We start from the raw sequence: 17,310 nt of genomic DNA on the forward strand, positions 1-17,310 counted from the left end.
GCATCATGTGCATTTCTATGTAAATATTTTTCACCTTCATTCATCTTATAGACTGAGTGAGTAATGGCATATAGTGTTTCCATCTTACAATTAAATGTGTAGAGAAGAGGTTTTAACGACCCTCTACGTAAAACCATTACAGCAGCCGTTAATTACTGGGGATACTCGTTTAATGAGCATGAGGGGCGTTTAATCACTCCCGTCCCCTAATAAATGCACATTGGACTTAATTGTGAACAAATAAAATTCTTGTTGGAGTATAACTTGTATAACTTGGCCTAACTCATAGGCTGAGACTTGACTTCTAATTGGACCATTGTTTCCTGACTAAGAGTGCTGACCATTTCTACTAGCCATCAGTGTTCCACTTCCATGTGTACAAAAACAAAAGTGTGTTTTTAATCGATACGCTGTGGCACTTTGGGGTTAGAGTGGTGCCAGCAAATCTCCCAGGTGAGATGAGCATTTATCTCCCAGGAAACAGAACAGGTTCCTCAGTGGCTTTTCTTCTCGAATCTGCTTGATCTCTTTCCCCAGAACTGCTTCATAGTGTCTGCTCTCATACACAAAAATAAATAATAGGAGTGAGAGCTGCCTTAACGAGAATTAGAAAGTAAAGGCTCAACTAATGAAATACACCCCCACAAATCTGCTGCCACGCCTTCTTGTTTGCAGCAGTTGGAGACACCTTGCCCCGACTTGAAGCTGATGATGGAGAAAAAAAAAATAACAGACTGGACAATGTTTTCCACACCTGGCTGCTGGCCAGCGTGGAATTTCCCTGAATCCAACTGTGGCAAGTGAGAAAAGAGTGTAAGTAAAGTACGAGCCAAAGAAAGAAAAAAGAAATGCTGGGAACAAGTGTGGGAATGGGTCGGTCTAGCAATAAAAAATGCAGACAGAGAGAAAAAAATTACAAGCAAATAAATTAGGAACATTTCAAAACCAAATTATAATAGAGAGGATTAGAAATCAAGGGTCTAAGGAGTCGTCTTTGCTCAAAGAAAAGTACTAAAACAGAGGAAACCGGACAAAATAATGAGAGAATAAGTGAAACTAAAATGACCTTGTGCTCTACTCACTAGGGAAAGGCAGACGGGGGTGCAGTGAGTGTCTTGGCTGCTGGAGTGGAACAGAGGTGGGTGCAGCAGCGGCTACACAGTGGGTGCTCACTGCACACTTCAATCACAGGTAGCCAAAGCCCCGAGCGAACTTGGCCAATTAGCCGCACACTGCCGCTGACCCCCAGCTTCATTAAGGGCTTGGGCTCTGGAGAAAGGAAGAAAAAAGGATTAGGAGGGGGACCAGCCAGATTGGAGAAGGCACACATTTCACAGACACATATGCTGGAGGTGGTGCTCAAGCATGCAAATAAACACACTTCATCCCACATCTATGAACTGGTCAAATCAGGCTCTCTTTTCCCTGTGGGTTTAAACCTGCAGCAAAAGGTAGCGGTGGTCTGAGTGTTGGACACACAAAGGCCAGAGGGCGAAATGCTCGTGTCACCCCCCCAGCGTGGCCGCAATGACAGCAACAGGTGTGGGGGGCCAGCAGACATGCAATTATCAGACTGAAAGTTTGCTCTTTGTGACAGAGACAACAGCAGATCAGAGAGAAGATTGGAGCTAGAGGGGAGAGAAGAGGAGCGAAATGGGGTGGAGAATGAGAAATGAGAAAGATACAAACCACTGAAAGTTCCCAGAAGAGAAAAGAAAGAGGAAGAGAGATTTTTAGATACACTTTTTGTTACCAATTTATCACTTACTGAGTGAGAACATTCAGATCAAACGCACACGGCCTTTACACTTCTGTCGTTCTGCATTAGGAGCACACATTCACACACGATGGAGGTCTGAGATGACTTCACATGCACGGGTGTTTTACACTTGGACAAAACATCTCATGACATTTCATACTGGGCGGGGCAGTTTGCATCACTTTGGGACAGGCGGTGCTTAATGAGCCCCGACTGCAAGGCAGTTAGGTTTATACGAGCATTTTTCTCCATTACAAGAGTCTAAATCCACATGGGTCTACAGCCTGCATTAGGTTTGCTATGGAAGCCTCAGAGGTGATGCAGACGGAGAGCGTCATGCCTGCTCTCCCTCTCCGATTACAGATTTTTCGATCTGGCTAAAGTAATGTTTTTGAGGTGGGCTGCCAGTCCAACAATGACTACTGTCAGAAAGCGTGTATGCTTGGGTGAAGAGGAGAAACCGCTCCTTTATTTAAAACAAGCCGAGGATAAAAGATCAATGGCTCTATTCAGGCCAAGAATTGGAGGCAAAAGTTCACAAACATGGAGAGAGATTATGAGTGGGAGACGTAGAAGTAGAGGGGGAGGGGGAGTGTGGAGAGGGAAGAGGCATCTAGCTCATCTGGGTGCTAGTGGCTTATTGATCGGAGGAGACACACGGCTTCTAGCCATTCATCACAGGCCACTCTCAGGTCCTTAGATAACTCCTATGATAGTGCCCCGCTGCTGAGCAGCTGCAACTGGCCACATCCATTATGCTTCAAAGCAAGCCCGCCGGCCTGAGAACAGCCATGGAAGGGGCTGCCGGGTGACATGGTGGAAGGAGGGCTGGAATGAAAAAGGGAAAGAAGCCTGTGGTTAAGAGCCTGTGGCTGAGGCTGATGTACAAAGGCAGGAGCTGGTGTTGAAGGGCTGGGTTTTATGAAAAATGGTGCCCTGACAGCCACAAAAGAGATGAGAAACAGTCCGTTTGCCCCAGCAGCAGAGAAAAAAAATGTGATGGCCCCATTGTTTCCATTTCTTGGACAAACAGTATTAGCAAAGCTGTTTTATAGCAGATAGCACACAAACCATCCAAGCGACAGGCAGCTTGGAAAACTGCTGAGTGGCTCAGTGTGTGTGACTGAGTGTGAGTTTGTATCGGTGCAGATGTGTGTATGCGTGTGTAAAGAGAATTCCCCAACTGGGCAGGTGGGGATCAGCCATAATGAGCCATGGAGGGAAGGAAGACATGGAGGGGGGGAATGGGGGGGGGGGGCAGAAAGACGGCATTAGAGTGATGGGGACAGGCTCGGAGCCAGAGGCACAGCCCCACATGAGCAATTACAGGAGCTCCAGAGAAGGTGTGGGCCTAGTCCCCAGGCATGGCTTCAAACAGCACAAAGCCCTGCCAGACATGCACACACACACACACGCCCAGCGGCCATATGAGAAATATGATGAGAAAAACACCAAGGAGGACAAAATAAGTGAAGGCAAAATGGAAAGGATCCAAGCATGAGGTGGGAGTATTTTTAAACTCAGCTCATCTCGGTCCAAAACATCAGCGTGCTTCACCCCCCCCCCCCCCGCACCTTCTCTCGGCTACATTCTGTGCTGTTCAAAACCTGTTTCCTAACAGCACGGGCTGAAACAAAAGCCCGAACTCCATGGCTCTGGTCAGCGTGCGCGAAACTTTCAAGTCCATTGTGCTCCGTGAGGTGAGTGCTAAACGCAGTTGAACGGTCTGGACAGCCTCGCACCATGGTGCCTGTCACAAGTATGAGTCTGAAACAGCTTCTGAAGGCGTCCATTTTTGGCCTCGTCCCCCTTCACCACTCCCACTACTAAAAGGAGGATGACAAGCCGTAGAGAAGGAGCGTGAATGATGGGGGAAAGAAAGAGAAGATGTGCAAACAGATATACGGGGGAGGGGAAATTAAATTAAGAGAAAAGTTCTTGCGCACCGGTATGCACCATTGATTTCCTATTCTCTTGGAAACATTTAATGAGCTTAAATACGAGCATGGTTTGACACTGCCACAATGACTCGGAGAAGCCTCCCTGTGAGAGGAAATCGTTCAGAGGCTGTGACGACTACCACAGGATGGGGTGAGGTGTGTGTGTGTGTGTGTGTGTGTGGGGGGGGGGGGGTCATGCCAAAGTAGGAGACGTGAGGAAGACAGATGTTGGATTATGCTTGGGAAATCGTCCATGGCTACTAGCTTCACTTGCCATGCTCTCAACGAGCAGGAAAAAATAAAGGATGAAGGAGATTACAGAGAGAGAGGCAGATGTTGGAAGAGGCTAAAAGGTGGTCTACATTCAGCTAAGCTGCCTAGTTATGTAGGTGCTTACTCACAACAGGCGCTCATTATAACCCAACAATATCCAAACTGATTGACAGTTACTGCTCCACTGCAGCGTTTCACCTCATTACTTCCTGGATGACCTCCCTACGAGGCATTCAAGAGACGAAATTGCACGGTGTCCATCTTGTTTTTCTACCCTCTCTGCTCACAGTCCTCTATCAGCAAGAGTACTGTTGTGACTTCTGAGAGCAAAGTCCGCAGGCGCTTCACTGCTGGCTGCCGCTGATGAGGGTCCCACTGGGAACCATCAGTAGCCGCTTTATGAAGCCGTCTGGCAGAGTGAATGCACTTCAGCGTCCTGCCACCTTTTGCAGGCAATCACGGTAATAAGAGAGTGAAATCGGGCATGGCTGAATACTAGCATCACAAAGGGGTGAAGGCTTCTCCTCAGCAAATGCTGGGCGTTGAAGTGTGTTTAACAATTTCCTGAATTCAAACTTGCACTACCAATTATTTATATGAAAACAGATCCAAGCAGGGTATGTGAGATCTTGATTCAGTATGAATCAGAAAATTATAATATAGACTGTAAAATATTAGACCTTTTAATGAGTTTTAAACTCCAGAAATATTTTCCTTGGCCTTCAAAGACCTCATGAGGGTTGATGACAGGCTCCACCATAATAACAGTGGTAAAGATGTTGAGTCTTGAACCCCGAGGGCCACCATCCTGCATGTTTTAGACACTTTTCTGCACAAACACACCTGATGTGAATGACCAGGTGGTTAACTGTTGAACTTCATAAACAAGTAAATCAACCTGTGAACCAGGTGTGTTAGAGCAATGAAAAAGTAATGCAGGATAGTGGCCCCTTTGGGCCCAGGACTGGACACAGCTGGTTTAAGCCATAAAACACAAGCTACTTAATTACATGAAAAATAATTTGCCCCCCCCCCCCCCCCCCCCCACACACACACACACACACAAGAAGTTATCTATGTAGTTAAAATGACTCTTTGTACGGATGTATGTTTAATATAAATGTATTACAGGTCCGAAACGAATAGTTTAGGTCTTCTAAAGCAAGTTTCTAAAGGCTAAAAGCATTTCATATCTTGCCATTTTGGCGCAGTTACTTGAATAAACCCAGTTTGGTGAAAGAGTGTTTAATTCTGACAGGTCCAAGGAGCTAATGAGCTAACAGCTAGTCTGAATAGGACAAAGATCAAGTAAATCACTTCAAATCATAGAAAGTCCAATGCCAGATCATCAACATGGCCATCGTGGTTTGTATTTATGTAACTTCTTTAGTTAATTATAGGTGCAAACATCAGAAACAGCTGTATCTATAGTAGCCTACATCTGGCTGGACTTTCATAATACTTTAGTCAGATTAAAGCTGCAATGGCAAATCTTCATAACGTTACCCCCAATGTCCACTACCTCCGCTCCGCCCCCGCCTTCCGCAGCCGCTCGCTTCCGAACTCAATTTTTACTGGTACCCGCTCTACAACGGCTCCGCTCTGGTGCGGAGACCTGAGGTGCATAAACAAGCATGCGCGGGATTTTCGAGATCTTGCGATACAGTCCAAGCAATAAACGCGGAAGTTAGATCCAAACACCCGTTGTGTGGGAGAAGCATCGAAATGAACTGTTTAATCGGCCCATCATTTGTGTTGAGAGATCAGCAGTGTTTGGATCAACAAAGTGTGACTACTTTGATAGTGGAAACTGTATTTATGGCTTATTTTTGTGCATTTAAAGTTCAGCCGCCATTGATAGTTGTTAAAAGTTGTTAAACCTGTGCATATGAAACAAAAAACGCTTTTTGTTTATCGATTTATTGTGAAATAACGGAAGCTGTGCTTGCTCCTTTTCCTGTTGGGCGGTTTTGATTCCTGTCCATTGACTGCGGAGGTGCTCCGGCATCCGGCAAAAATGGGATCGATTCTATTTTTGCCGGACGCCGGAACAGAGGGCGGCGCACTGCGCCGCACTGCCGCAGCATGGCCACAGTAGTGGAATGGCTCTGACTGACTACAACGGGACCGATTTTGCTGCGGAGTTCGTGCCGGAGCGGAGGTAGTGGAATTTAGGGGTTAGCAAACTGCATGCCTCAAAGTTCTAACATAGTTTAGTTATAAATATATTGTGGAGATTTAGAAATGAAAAATTAATGAAGTGTTTGTCTTGCAATTGTATAAAAGTCTGCCACCAGCATGTTTCAGACAGAAAGAGACTATTGGACCGTCAGTCTCAGACCGTCTACTGGTTGTCTGTCTCGTCACACTTCCGCACTTCCCAGGGTCCTTGCATATTTATCAACAGAACACCACTGTTTGAGAGGTTCACTGCTCAATAATGTCAGAGAAGGTGAAACAGCGGCTGCTACCACTTCAGCTTAAGGACAAACTACCAGAGTCCCAAAAAGAAACACACCATTTGAAGTTACGAACAGCAAAAGACATTTGGACCTAGAAAACGGTGACTGGTGTTTAGCACTATCCCATTTCCACTGGTAATGTAGGTGGCGGAAGTGACCCAGGCCAGGGATGATACCCGATGGGATAAACAGTGGGATATCAGATTATGTTCCAGAGTTGTTTTGAACAGTTTAATGTTTATTAATGTGTGTAATAAACCATATTCTATATATTTGTCTTCCAGGTCAAAAAGAAGCTCATTAGTTAATTGACACATACTTGTTTCACCCTCACCACAATCTTTAGCGTTGGAGCCGGTTTGAGCTACCTCTGAAGCCGTCCAGACGTATGCATGGTAAGCAGCACAGCAGTAATGTGGGGATTTTACATAACATGCAGCACTGCTGAGGCCATCTTTTACTGGGCTTCTGTGTGACTGCTAGCAAACATTATGCTGATGGGGATATTTTTCTACAAAAATGCACTTTAGGCTCAAACAATCATGTGATCCTCTAGTGATTAATTATTCTAGGAGAAAAATCAGCCCACATGAAAGTTCCCCGTTTCCTTATGAAGAACTGAAGCAAGCACACATGTGCCCTCCTACATGCCTGCACCAAAGAATGAAGCAAGAGGTGGTAAATAATATCAAAAAGTACTGTTTTAAGGAGACATATTCTAGTGTAGCAGGCTGCTTTTCCTGTAATCGTTACTCCACACATCCTTATTCAACTTGGTGCAGACAAGACACATCTTTTGTTGAAGATTGCCTGAGCCGTTCTGTAGGTCTCGATAGGTCATCGTCTATAGGACACCAGGGCCCATTCTCCAAATCATTTACACTGACCTATATATAGACTGCAGAGAGAAGGTCATTGTCGAAACAGAAAGCTATATTTCATAATTGCACAACCATGGTTCTGTCCCCTCAGTGAAATTGGCTCTCCAGAATATATTCCCTCTCACTCTTTATCTCTCTCTCTCGTCTGGTGGAGAGGGTGATTTTGACAGGCTGACTGTCTCTCCTGATGCAATAACCACCGTCCATTTGTATCCGAGGAGGGTGCATTAACTAGACAGCATAATCGGCCCGCACAGGAAAGGCAGCAAGCCTCACCAACTGACTACTTTTTACCACTCTGGGCTATAACAGCTCGCCATTAGGCCACAATTAGTGCAGCTCATTCAGGGAAAAATAGCCCTCCAAAGACCTCTGGGCAGCAGAGCAAGAAGCAAGTGTTTCATCCAAGTCTATTGTTGCAAAGTCATCTCAGGAGAGATCAACTTATTTTTCATCCTTGATGGAGGTCTTCAAATGCATCACACAGGGCCATGGGAGAATGCTAGTGTCCCTAAGATCATCTAATTAAGGACTCTGGTGGAATGGTTTAATCACCAGACATTTCTTATCTCATCTAAAAACAGAAGCCTGTAAAAAACAGAGAAAGGAACACTTAAGAATAGGGGTTCCCAAACTTTTCAGCTTCAAACCCAAAAAATAGCAATTTTAAAGACGTGTGCCAGATTATCTGTGATTTGAGATGACAACGATGTGGAACACTCATTTTAATCAATACATTTGCAGTGGTCTCTAGCAGGAATGAATGCCTTTAAGTTGTACTCGGTGCCAAAAAAGCCCAGAAGCACCTGTATCAGCACAGAGAATTCAGCTGGAGTAGAAAGTAGCTTGAGACGGCAGGATATGGAGTCTCATTGACTGATATTTGGGCATCTCTCCTCTGACTGGATAAAGCAGTGTGACTCTACCATGACTCCATTTGCTTTGCAATGTTGATGTTTTATCTCCACAAATAACACAAGCCCGACGGAGTTCTGCTGAGTGGTGGAGTTGCTAATGCTAACAGTTAGCTTCAACTAGCCGAAATGTTCTCTGCGGTTTCCTCGACACTAAACCAACAACTGCCTTCCCTATTGTGTGCCAAGATGGTTGAGCCCATGAATGTTAAGTGTGACATAGGTATGCCAGGTTTTTCTAATCCTAGAGTTTCAACATCTATTTTCTATCAGAAGCTAATGCTGGAGGTACGTGTAGGAGACCATTTTCTTGTTCAGCCTGCATGAGAAACTCTGAGTGGCCGATTATAATCAGAAACAATTTTAAAATGTTCCATGCCTTGAAAAAAGCTAAATAATTCAGGGCATAATGGAAAATCACTTCAGCTCATACTCACTTATATCCATTTATGACAATTATTTGAGTTTTTGTAACGATTTTGTAACAAATCTAGCTTAATCAATTATTTTTCAAATCCATTTCAATTTGTGGTGACCCACAACGGGATCCCAACCCTAACTTTGAGAACAGCTGGTTTAAAAAATGCAGATTTTAAGAGCATGAATTTCCAAGGTTAGATTAGCTGGCTGTTGAAGGTGCACGACCGGTGAAGGTGTTCATCCAGCAGAGGATTGAGTTTCACCATCCTGCAAAAGCCAAGTTTAGCACGCACAAACATGCTGCCTTCCCCAAGGGCTCTGAAACAATAAAGAGAAAATACGTGCCCCTGTGGTCATTTGTGGCATGCCGGGCAGTGAGCAGACACAGATAAGAGTTTGGATCGGTGGCAGCTGACACACTGTGATTATCTCCGGCTGCTGGAATTGACCGTCCATCAATCCGGATGACCAGAAGGACTGGGGATAATCGACTCAATTGTTTTCTGAGACAAGATTTTTATGATTTACTGACCTGAGAGGGAAAAAAGTTAAGGTTTTGAAACGTGTCATCAACTCAACTAAGTGATGAGGCTTTAATTAAACTCAAGTGTTGCAGTTTTAGCCTCCACATTCTCACAGTCTATCCACACTTTAGAAAGTGCCACCTTCCTTCAGAAGGCTCCCTCTAAATTCTCAATCTGCCTTCCTGGCTCTGTTCGCCTCACCTCATGCTGCATGTTTTGGACCTGGAACCGGGCTCACAGTCCAGGGGGAGTCAGGGGAGACATGGAGGAATGGATGGATTCAGGACAGGAAAGATAAAGACGGAGGTTGTCAAGAAGCAAATTCTTTCCACTGAGTGCCATCTGGAAGTGGAAAGGTAGATAAACAGTGACGTGAGCTGCATGCCGTCTCCTTCCAGAAGCCTGAACAGACACACGTTCACCACAATGTGTGAGCCGTGTTGCCACCGATCCCAAACTGCGTGCCAAGCATTGTCAGGGATTGGGTCTTATCAATCATTGGCCAGATACTGAGCAGAAGTGAGAGGCAAACAAAGGAAAGGGGGGAAAACAAAAATAGAGGAGAGCTGTAAGAGACAATGAAAACACAAATGAGAAGATGGCTGCGAGCCATCCGTTCACACGGCCTGGATCAGCTCCATTTAATCTGGTCAAGTCTGCCCCCAAAATCAAAGCATTCTCCCCTAGCGAGCTGAATCAGGCAGCCAATCCAACCCTGAAACAGAAGTTGCTCTGGAACTAAAGGAGACAATATGGGACTGCACCACATTGTGCAGGAGCACAGAATACTGCAGCTGTGAAACTCTGCTTCAGTTGGAGAAAAGTCCATTTGCATCCACTCAACTTGCAAGGGGAGCTTGCGGCCAATGTGAGATATGCTCCTGCTTCTTTTGAATTCCTCACATTTCTTGAAGTCCCTCTGGCATGCAATATATTACAGTCGCAGCGGAAGTTTTTAATGCCCCTCATGGGAAGCGTGTCCTTGGAGAAAGTCAGAGATAACAGCAGAAACAATATGCATACACTACCAAAGCAAAGAAGTTTAAAACTGATCTGGAGGAACATCTGTAGGAGCAGCTGCAGGGAGGTTCTCTGTGGGCACCGCCCCTCCTGGGACCATGCTGTCATGAAGATGTGCTTTGCTAGACTCGTGTAAGGTCTGAGTGAAAAAAGTCAAAGACCACAGAGGAGATAACACGAAGAGAGAGGGACAAAAAGAAGAGACTTTGACAGTTATCCCTCAGGCAGCAAGAGGAGCTGCACCTGTGTGCACTCATCGCTCCTCAGTTTAGTTTCAGTCTCTTCAGACTCCCTACTCGCTCAAAACACACACACACACACACACACACACACACACACACACACACACACACACACACACACACACACACACACACACACACACACACACACACACAGCTCTGTTGGCACAGTGGAACAACAGGAGAGAGGGATCAGGTGGCTGGGGCAAGCAGACAAAAAACCTGGAAGGGGGGTGGCTGACAAATGAGTCCCGTCAGGTAACATTCAAAGATGTGAAAAGATGGACGAGGCAGAGGGTAAGCTGAAGGATTAAAAGATGTTTGCCAGCCTATATCGGCTCATCGACAAAACTCCCCCGTCCCGATTAGAAACCGCTGCATTCAGAAAAGGCAGAGACAGATGAGTGGATTAGTTTTTCCAGAAGACCGTTTACAATTAGAAGACAAGAAAACATCACCTCCGTCCCTTTGAGGCTGAGATTTTCTCAATGATGACTCAGTGGGTGAACTGGCCGAGGCAAATGAACCCTGGGACAGCCCAAGAACCAATAAATCTGGGTCAGACAGATATGAAAAAAGAGAAAATAAAGAAAAGACAAGGGGAGCCAAAAATGCACCACAGAAATGAACTTTGTTTCAACTTTGCCCCTTAGAGGAGGGGAGACGGGCATGCTTTTGCAGCCAACATGAGAAAATAAAAAGAGCACAATCACTTTAAAGAGATTTTGCCAAATGAACACACAATCCTTTAGCTGCATTCAGCCCGATAAATGTCCACCGTCTCGGCTGTTATTAAACACAAGAGAGGCTGGTGTGTTCTTCTGCCAGCCTAAACTAATTAAAGCCCAGCAGATGTGTCTGGACAGAGGAGTGACACACACACACACACACACGTGCTTGCACACAAACACCATCTTCAGATGGGCTGTTAACCCTGTCCATAGAGCAATCAGAGCAAGCTAATGAGCCGTCACCCAGCTAACTAGACCAGGTGAACATAAATCAGCAGCATCTCAGCTTTAGTTTCTAACATCAGTGCGTTTGACTCTAGAAACTTTTGTCAGCCCACAGCCGTGAAAAGAGAAAAACACCTTTCCCCGGATACCTTATTATCCCCATCAAAACCAGCACATACAGATTGTTTTCCCCTCTTTTTTGTATTCCCCACCTTCTTCTGCTGCAGGTGATGATGAGAGTTAGAGCTAACAGCAACCAATTAATCTTTCAAAGTGCATGTGTTGTAGCTTTTGTTAAGTTCACATCATAAGCAGTATGAGACTGCAGCCGTACAACAAAAGGGTTGGTGACTCTTCCATCCTCCTCACTTTTCATTCTCATACTTTGTGAGCAAACAGCTGGGACATTTTTTCAAAAAAGCTATCATTACACCAGCCTACAGGCATGAGAGCTGGACTTCAAATTGCTGATGGAAGCTCGGCTAGCTGACTCAGAGCTGGAGATGAGATTGCAGAGGGGATACATTTTAGAAAGGGTCATGTGATGGGGAAAGAGTGCTTTTAGATGACAAACATCCACACACAGACACAAGTGATCCACACCCTTGTGTTCGTTCTTCGTCTAGGCTGTCAGTTAAATCCGGTTCTAAACAAAACTACAACGGGTCACGTAAACAAGCAGGTCTCACGACTCTTCTTAAAATACACACAATTGTGACTAATCACCCATCTGTTGCAGCAATTCTCAGTTCTAGCTGAAAAAGCTCTCCTGCCCCAAAATGTAGGCTAAAGCCCTACTCAACAAAAGGCTCAAACTGCATTACAACCAAACAGACAGGTCCAGGAGAGGGGAGGGGCAGTTTATGACCTGGATCATACAAACACGGAGAGAGGAGGAATCAAGTGGCATCACAGATAAGGGTGATGTACTTAAACTAGCTGCTAGTAGCTACGTGGAGCTGACAACTCTGTACGTGCACTTGATTTCAATAGCAACACAAAAAGTCAAGGGCGGCGCGAGGGCAGAACCAAAGCCAGAGGAGAAACACTTTTACAATGTGACTAGTTTGTGAAGTGGAAGCCACGGTGGCTTCGCCACAGGGCTGTGCCAACACCCTCCCATCGCTGAACATTAGCGAGCTGGCAGTGGCAGGTGCTAGCCATCCCCTGTCAAAGCAGACCATGGGTTAGGATGCATCCTCAAAATGCCTTAACTAATGCAGAAAGATGATTTCCCCAGTAGAGGAGGCTGCTGGGAGCCCTGGTCCAGGTGAGACACCTGGGTGTGACCAGGCCCCAACCAAAGTGCAGTGCTACGTTCAGAATACAGGATGAAGCTGGACGAGAGCCAGGAGCCATTAGCAAGCAGCGTGTCTGACACAACGGGCAGAACACAACATTTTCAAAGGCATAGAAGGGCTTAAAGAGTGCAGTGGTGAGGAGTGCAAGGCAGCTGTTTCATTCAGGCCTTCTGATAACAACCCCCTGTCCAGATTGGCGAATGAAAAGGCAGCATGAATACAAATCACTTCTTTGACGGTCCGTACTGAGCTAAGCAAAAACTAGTGAACTGGCATTCTCTTGTTAATTTCTTAGGTGATCAAGCCTCTTGTGGATCAGCGGGCCCTGCTGGAAAGAATTTTAATGTACGAGTATGCATTCAGATTGGACTGATGTGCATTCCTACAAAAGAGCACATGATAGTACGGTTAATAAGCAGAAACACTGCAGCTATCGGGTTGAGCCAGCAGCATGAACAGACAAAGATCTAGCTAATGGTCTAAGTCATATCATTAAGCATACAGGCCTTTGCAGATGCAGGATTGTGCACGGGCTCTAAAGACGGGGAAGAAGAACACTTTCGTTATTCAGAAGATAACATCCAAAGAATACTTTAACAGGATGAGTTTTTGCTTTAAGCTTCTGTTGCAAGTAAATACACAATTGGCACATCAATTATGACTTCAGGTAATGATTTTTGGTACTTTAAATCTCAACTTAACGCTTGAATATAACTACCAAACAAAGCGTATAGGCAACAGATGGAGGAGCGGCACATAACCCCAGCAACTGAGACTTTTCATTCCACTTTTGGTTTCGCAAGAAATCTTGGCACTGTGATTCAAATTTTAATTATAAATTAGTGGAACAAGTGAGCGATTTAAAAAGCACTGCTGAGAAACCATCTGGCTTTGAGAGCTGCTCGACTTTAACAATCAGTCACAGATTCAAGTAGACGTCGCTGTGCTGGCTCACCTATCGCACACTGACCAGTGCAATCACCAAAAAACAACAAGCCCTTACATCTGTGACTCTGGCTCAGTCCCATTAAAAACCCATCACACCCACTACTACAGCCATGCTACGCTTACTGCTCACAAAACCCATTGCTATAATTGGTTCCATTGCACCCTTTACCAACTCAGACCGGGCCAAGCAGCCAATGCAAACTACGCTGCAGAAACAGGAAAAGAACGATACCCTAGTCCAGCCTTAGACACAACCAAGCATGGCAAAGTGTTTTTAAAAGTAAAGAGAAAAAATCTGAACGGTTCAGTCGGTAAAGCATAAAAACTAGAAAAGAAGAGATGATGTGAAGCCAAACAATCTTTATTATCTGCTATAGAAGACTTGAGGTGATGACAGTGGGAATGCAGGTTGATGGCATGCTTCACAATAAAAAAAAACTCAAACCGCAAAGACAGAGAAGAGTGGTTGTAAAGCAGATCTGTTGTTTCAACCTGACCAAACAGAGACCCACAATCATGTCATTACTGCAGCCAAGGCGGAGAAACACCAGAACCTGGTATTCTCAGAACAAACCTGACAGTTAGGAGAGTGCTTGTGTGAGGATGTTTGACAGAGAGAGAAAGATAAACAGACAGCAAGGGGAGAAAGTTAGATTTCAATGTGTACGAGAGTGGATGTGAACGTGTTGTAGCAAGGCTGAACTTCGCTTTGAGCCTGCATCTTAGAAATATTTGTAATTCCAGAGTGACAAGTGTGTCTGGACTGGGTTGAGACAGTGACACTGTACAGCTCTCAGAGGAACACCACACCCGCTTCATGGACAAGACTGGGGGGATGCACATGAAGGGGGGAGAGGAAAAGTTATTTATACGCAATAAATGACTAATTAACAGGAGCGAGAGACAATGAAAACTCACAATCAGTCATAATTGCTTGTTGGTGTGACATGAATGCAGATAAAGTAACAATATAATTGATATTCTGAATGGACTTTTGTTAATTAAGACACTGATTATTCTGCTAAATGGACAATGTCAACCAGAAGCACAGCCCTGCCCTTTAGAGAAGACACTTGCACACAGATAAACTAAATTCCTTTCAGGCCATTTTTGGCAGCAAACATTTTGTATCCAGACATGCTATGCAATCAAAAACAAATGAAGGACTGATGATGTCATACCAATCATAAATGAGACATAAGTACTTAAATTTGCTGCCTTCAACAAAAATCATTCTATTAATCTCATGAGGTTGTCATTGTTGGTGACAAGTTAAGAGAAACTACAACACAACACAAATCCTCAGCTGGAACCACACTCAACACTCCTGACATTCTGCCATCACCTTGCAGAATTTCTTGTTGCAATTTGTTCACAGATGAGCTCTCAACTACGTCTTAATATTTTAAACTGTATTCTCATTTAACCCTAACCCTCACCCAAAGTGTCAGATTATCATGTTGTCTGATCTCTCATAACCATTTTTACCAGTCGCCAAACCCTCCTAAACATTTTTTACACTTATTCGGACTTTTAGGAACTGATTAGAGATGGGTTTTAGACACCTGCAGCAGCTCTGGGAATATTCTGAGATTCTGTCTGGAAATTCTTTTGAACGTGGTAAATTGAATCAAATTAAATTGAAAGCTTTTATTCTCATTGTACTTGGTACAATGAAAGCAGGGAGTAGCAGCTCCATAAAATTGCATAATACTTCATAAGGTGCATAAAATGATGACCTTCATCTTGGAAAACCCCTCCCACCCACTGTGTTCCACTGTGAAAGCCATAGACAGCCCTTCAGTGAAAGCCAGACATCCAAGTTGTACAACAAAATGCTACCGTGGGTCATTCATCCCCTCTGCAGTAGGGATGTGTATTGGTGAAATTATGGCGATAACATACTTATCACGATAAAGGGGAGACGATACGATATATTACAATATATAGCAATATTCATCAGACTTCAGTGACTTTTTTTAGACTGAATTTATTTTAAGAAAATTTAATAAATAGCCCAAACTGATACTTAACATGTTTAACATGAGGTATCTGAACCATAACAGAGGGATTTACATTTCAATGGTGGAAACAGAACCCATTGCACAATGCTGCCAACTAGCAATCAGCGTTTGAATTGCACCAAAAAGAAAAGAAAATACACAAATGTTCGCATGTAAATTCTTCCAAAAATTAGATACACAGCTTTTTCATGTTGATGTATCGCTGGAAAAAATATCACAATATATTGCCATATCGATAATTTCTTACATACTCTGCAGTAAGAGTGTATGGTACTGGTACTGGCATTAACCTGTTACACAATAACATCAATGCAATTTTTAGTTTGTGTTAAATACTTCTGTAGTATATTAGTATGTCTCTGTCCGTGATGCTGCATAGTTCTGGGAACCCAAGTTTTCTTTTTATTTGATGTTTTTAGTGGTTGAAGGTCACAAAAATAGCTTTTTGCCTTTGTGTGTTTACCTGTAATCTTGTTAGTATTTTTCTTCTTCCTTTTAAGTTTATGTGCTGCTGTAGCACGGGAATTTCCCCACTGTGGGATTAACAAAGTCTACTCTAGTCTTTTCTAAAGTTAATAAATACAAGATACAAGAATATGCACAGAAGTCTAAAATAGAATAAGAATGGGGAGGGGTTAGCAGCTCCAGAAAGGTACATAGTACAAATACAAGTAAATCTAATGTGCAGTAGTTCATTACACATTAACGCTTTGGCAAGTTTGAGTTTAACACTGTGATTGCTCTTGGAAATATACTGTCCCTAAATCTGTTTGTTCTAAGTTGTACTGATCTTAAACACCTACCAGAGGGCAACAAAAAGTGAAAGTCTGGATGTGTGGCGTCCAGCTGCCCTGCAGGGACAGCAGGAATTGTGGAATGTGGTCAGAGAGGGTGGCGGATGAAAGCACATGTGAAGAAACCAGTAAGAAACTGGCTGTAGTGAAGGTGGTAGAACACCATGCAAACTATGAATCCCTTTATACTCCCGGTGGATACTGATGCCAAAATCTCACTAAAGCTAAATATCTCCAACAGACGGTCTGCAACAGCAACAATTGACCTTGAAAATTATCCTTGTGAGAATGAAAGTTTTGAGTTGAAAGGCTTGTGAATTAGGAGAGCTTGGACACTGAACAAAAGGGTCTCCTACAGAGCTGGTTCTGTGCTTATAAAGGAGGTGGCTGAGGACAGCACCCTTAATGGAAGTGACAGTCAGCAGATACGCACCAGTCTGCTCGATCCACAATCACTCTCGCCACCTTCTCTGGCGGCCTAGAAAAAAAAATAGTTAAAGAAAACCTCACACCCCCAACCCATCTCCTGATTACATACAATGCACTCTAGCATACTGAGGGATGGGGAGGTGGAGGGGGAGGTGAATAGACAGAGTGTGTTGCCAGGGTCTACTTTTAGATAGCACGGTTATCAGTAGGAAAGAGAGAAAGAAACAAAAAGGAAGTTTACTGGCGTTGTTTTATCTGGAAGGGCATTAAACTGAGCGGCACATTGGGGATGAGGCTGCCAGGGTAAAGAAAAAGGCCATTCAGAGGAGAGGGAGACACTGCCCAGTCAGGCAACCTTCAGATGTGTTCTGCATCTCCTTTCAGTCACACAGTCACACACACACAGTCACACACACACTTTGC

General features: G+C 44.3%; 1 protein-coding gene across 4 annotated transcripts in view; it reads right to left on the reverse strand.

The window, feature by feature from the left end:
* The window catches only part of plxnb2b (plexin b2b), a 160,076-nt gene that overhangs the window by 128,704 nt on the left and 14,062 nt on the right, over positions 1 to 17,310 (reverse strand). The window contains exon 1 of one of the 4 annotated variants that reach the window (XM_054732888.2): positions 1,083 to 1,269. The exons of 1 other annotated variant lie outside the window; for it this stretch is intronic. The gene's annotated coding sequence lies outside the window, so the exon portion shown is untranslated. Of the gene's footprint in view, positions 1 to 1,066; positions 1,270 to 17,310 lie in introns of those variants that run through there. 2 more of the 4 variants (XM_054732886.2, XM_054732889.2) reach the window with 2 other exon arrangements.

The sequence above is a fragment of the Nothobranchius furzeri genome, chromosome 4, assembly GCF_043380555.1.
Source record: "Nothobranchius furzeri strain GRZ-AD chromosome 4, NfurGRZ-RIMD1, whole genome shotgun sequence".
Taxonomy (NCBI): Eukaryota; Metazoa; Chordata; class Actinopteri; order Cyprinodontiformes; family Nothobranchiidae; genus Nothobranchius; species Nothobranchius furzeri.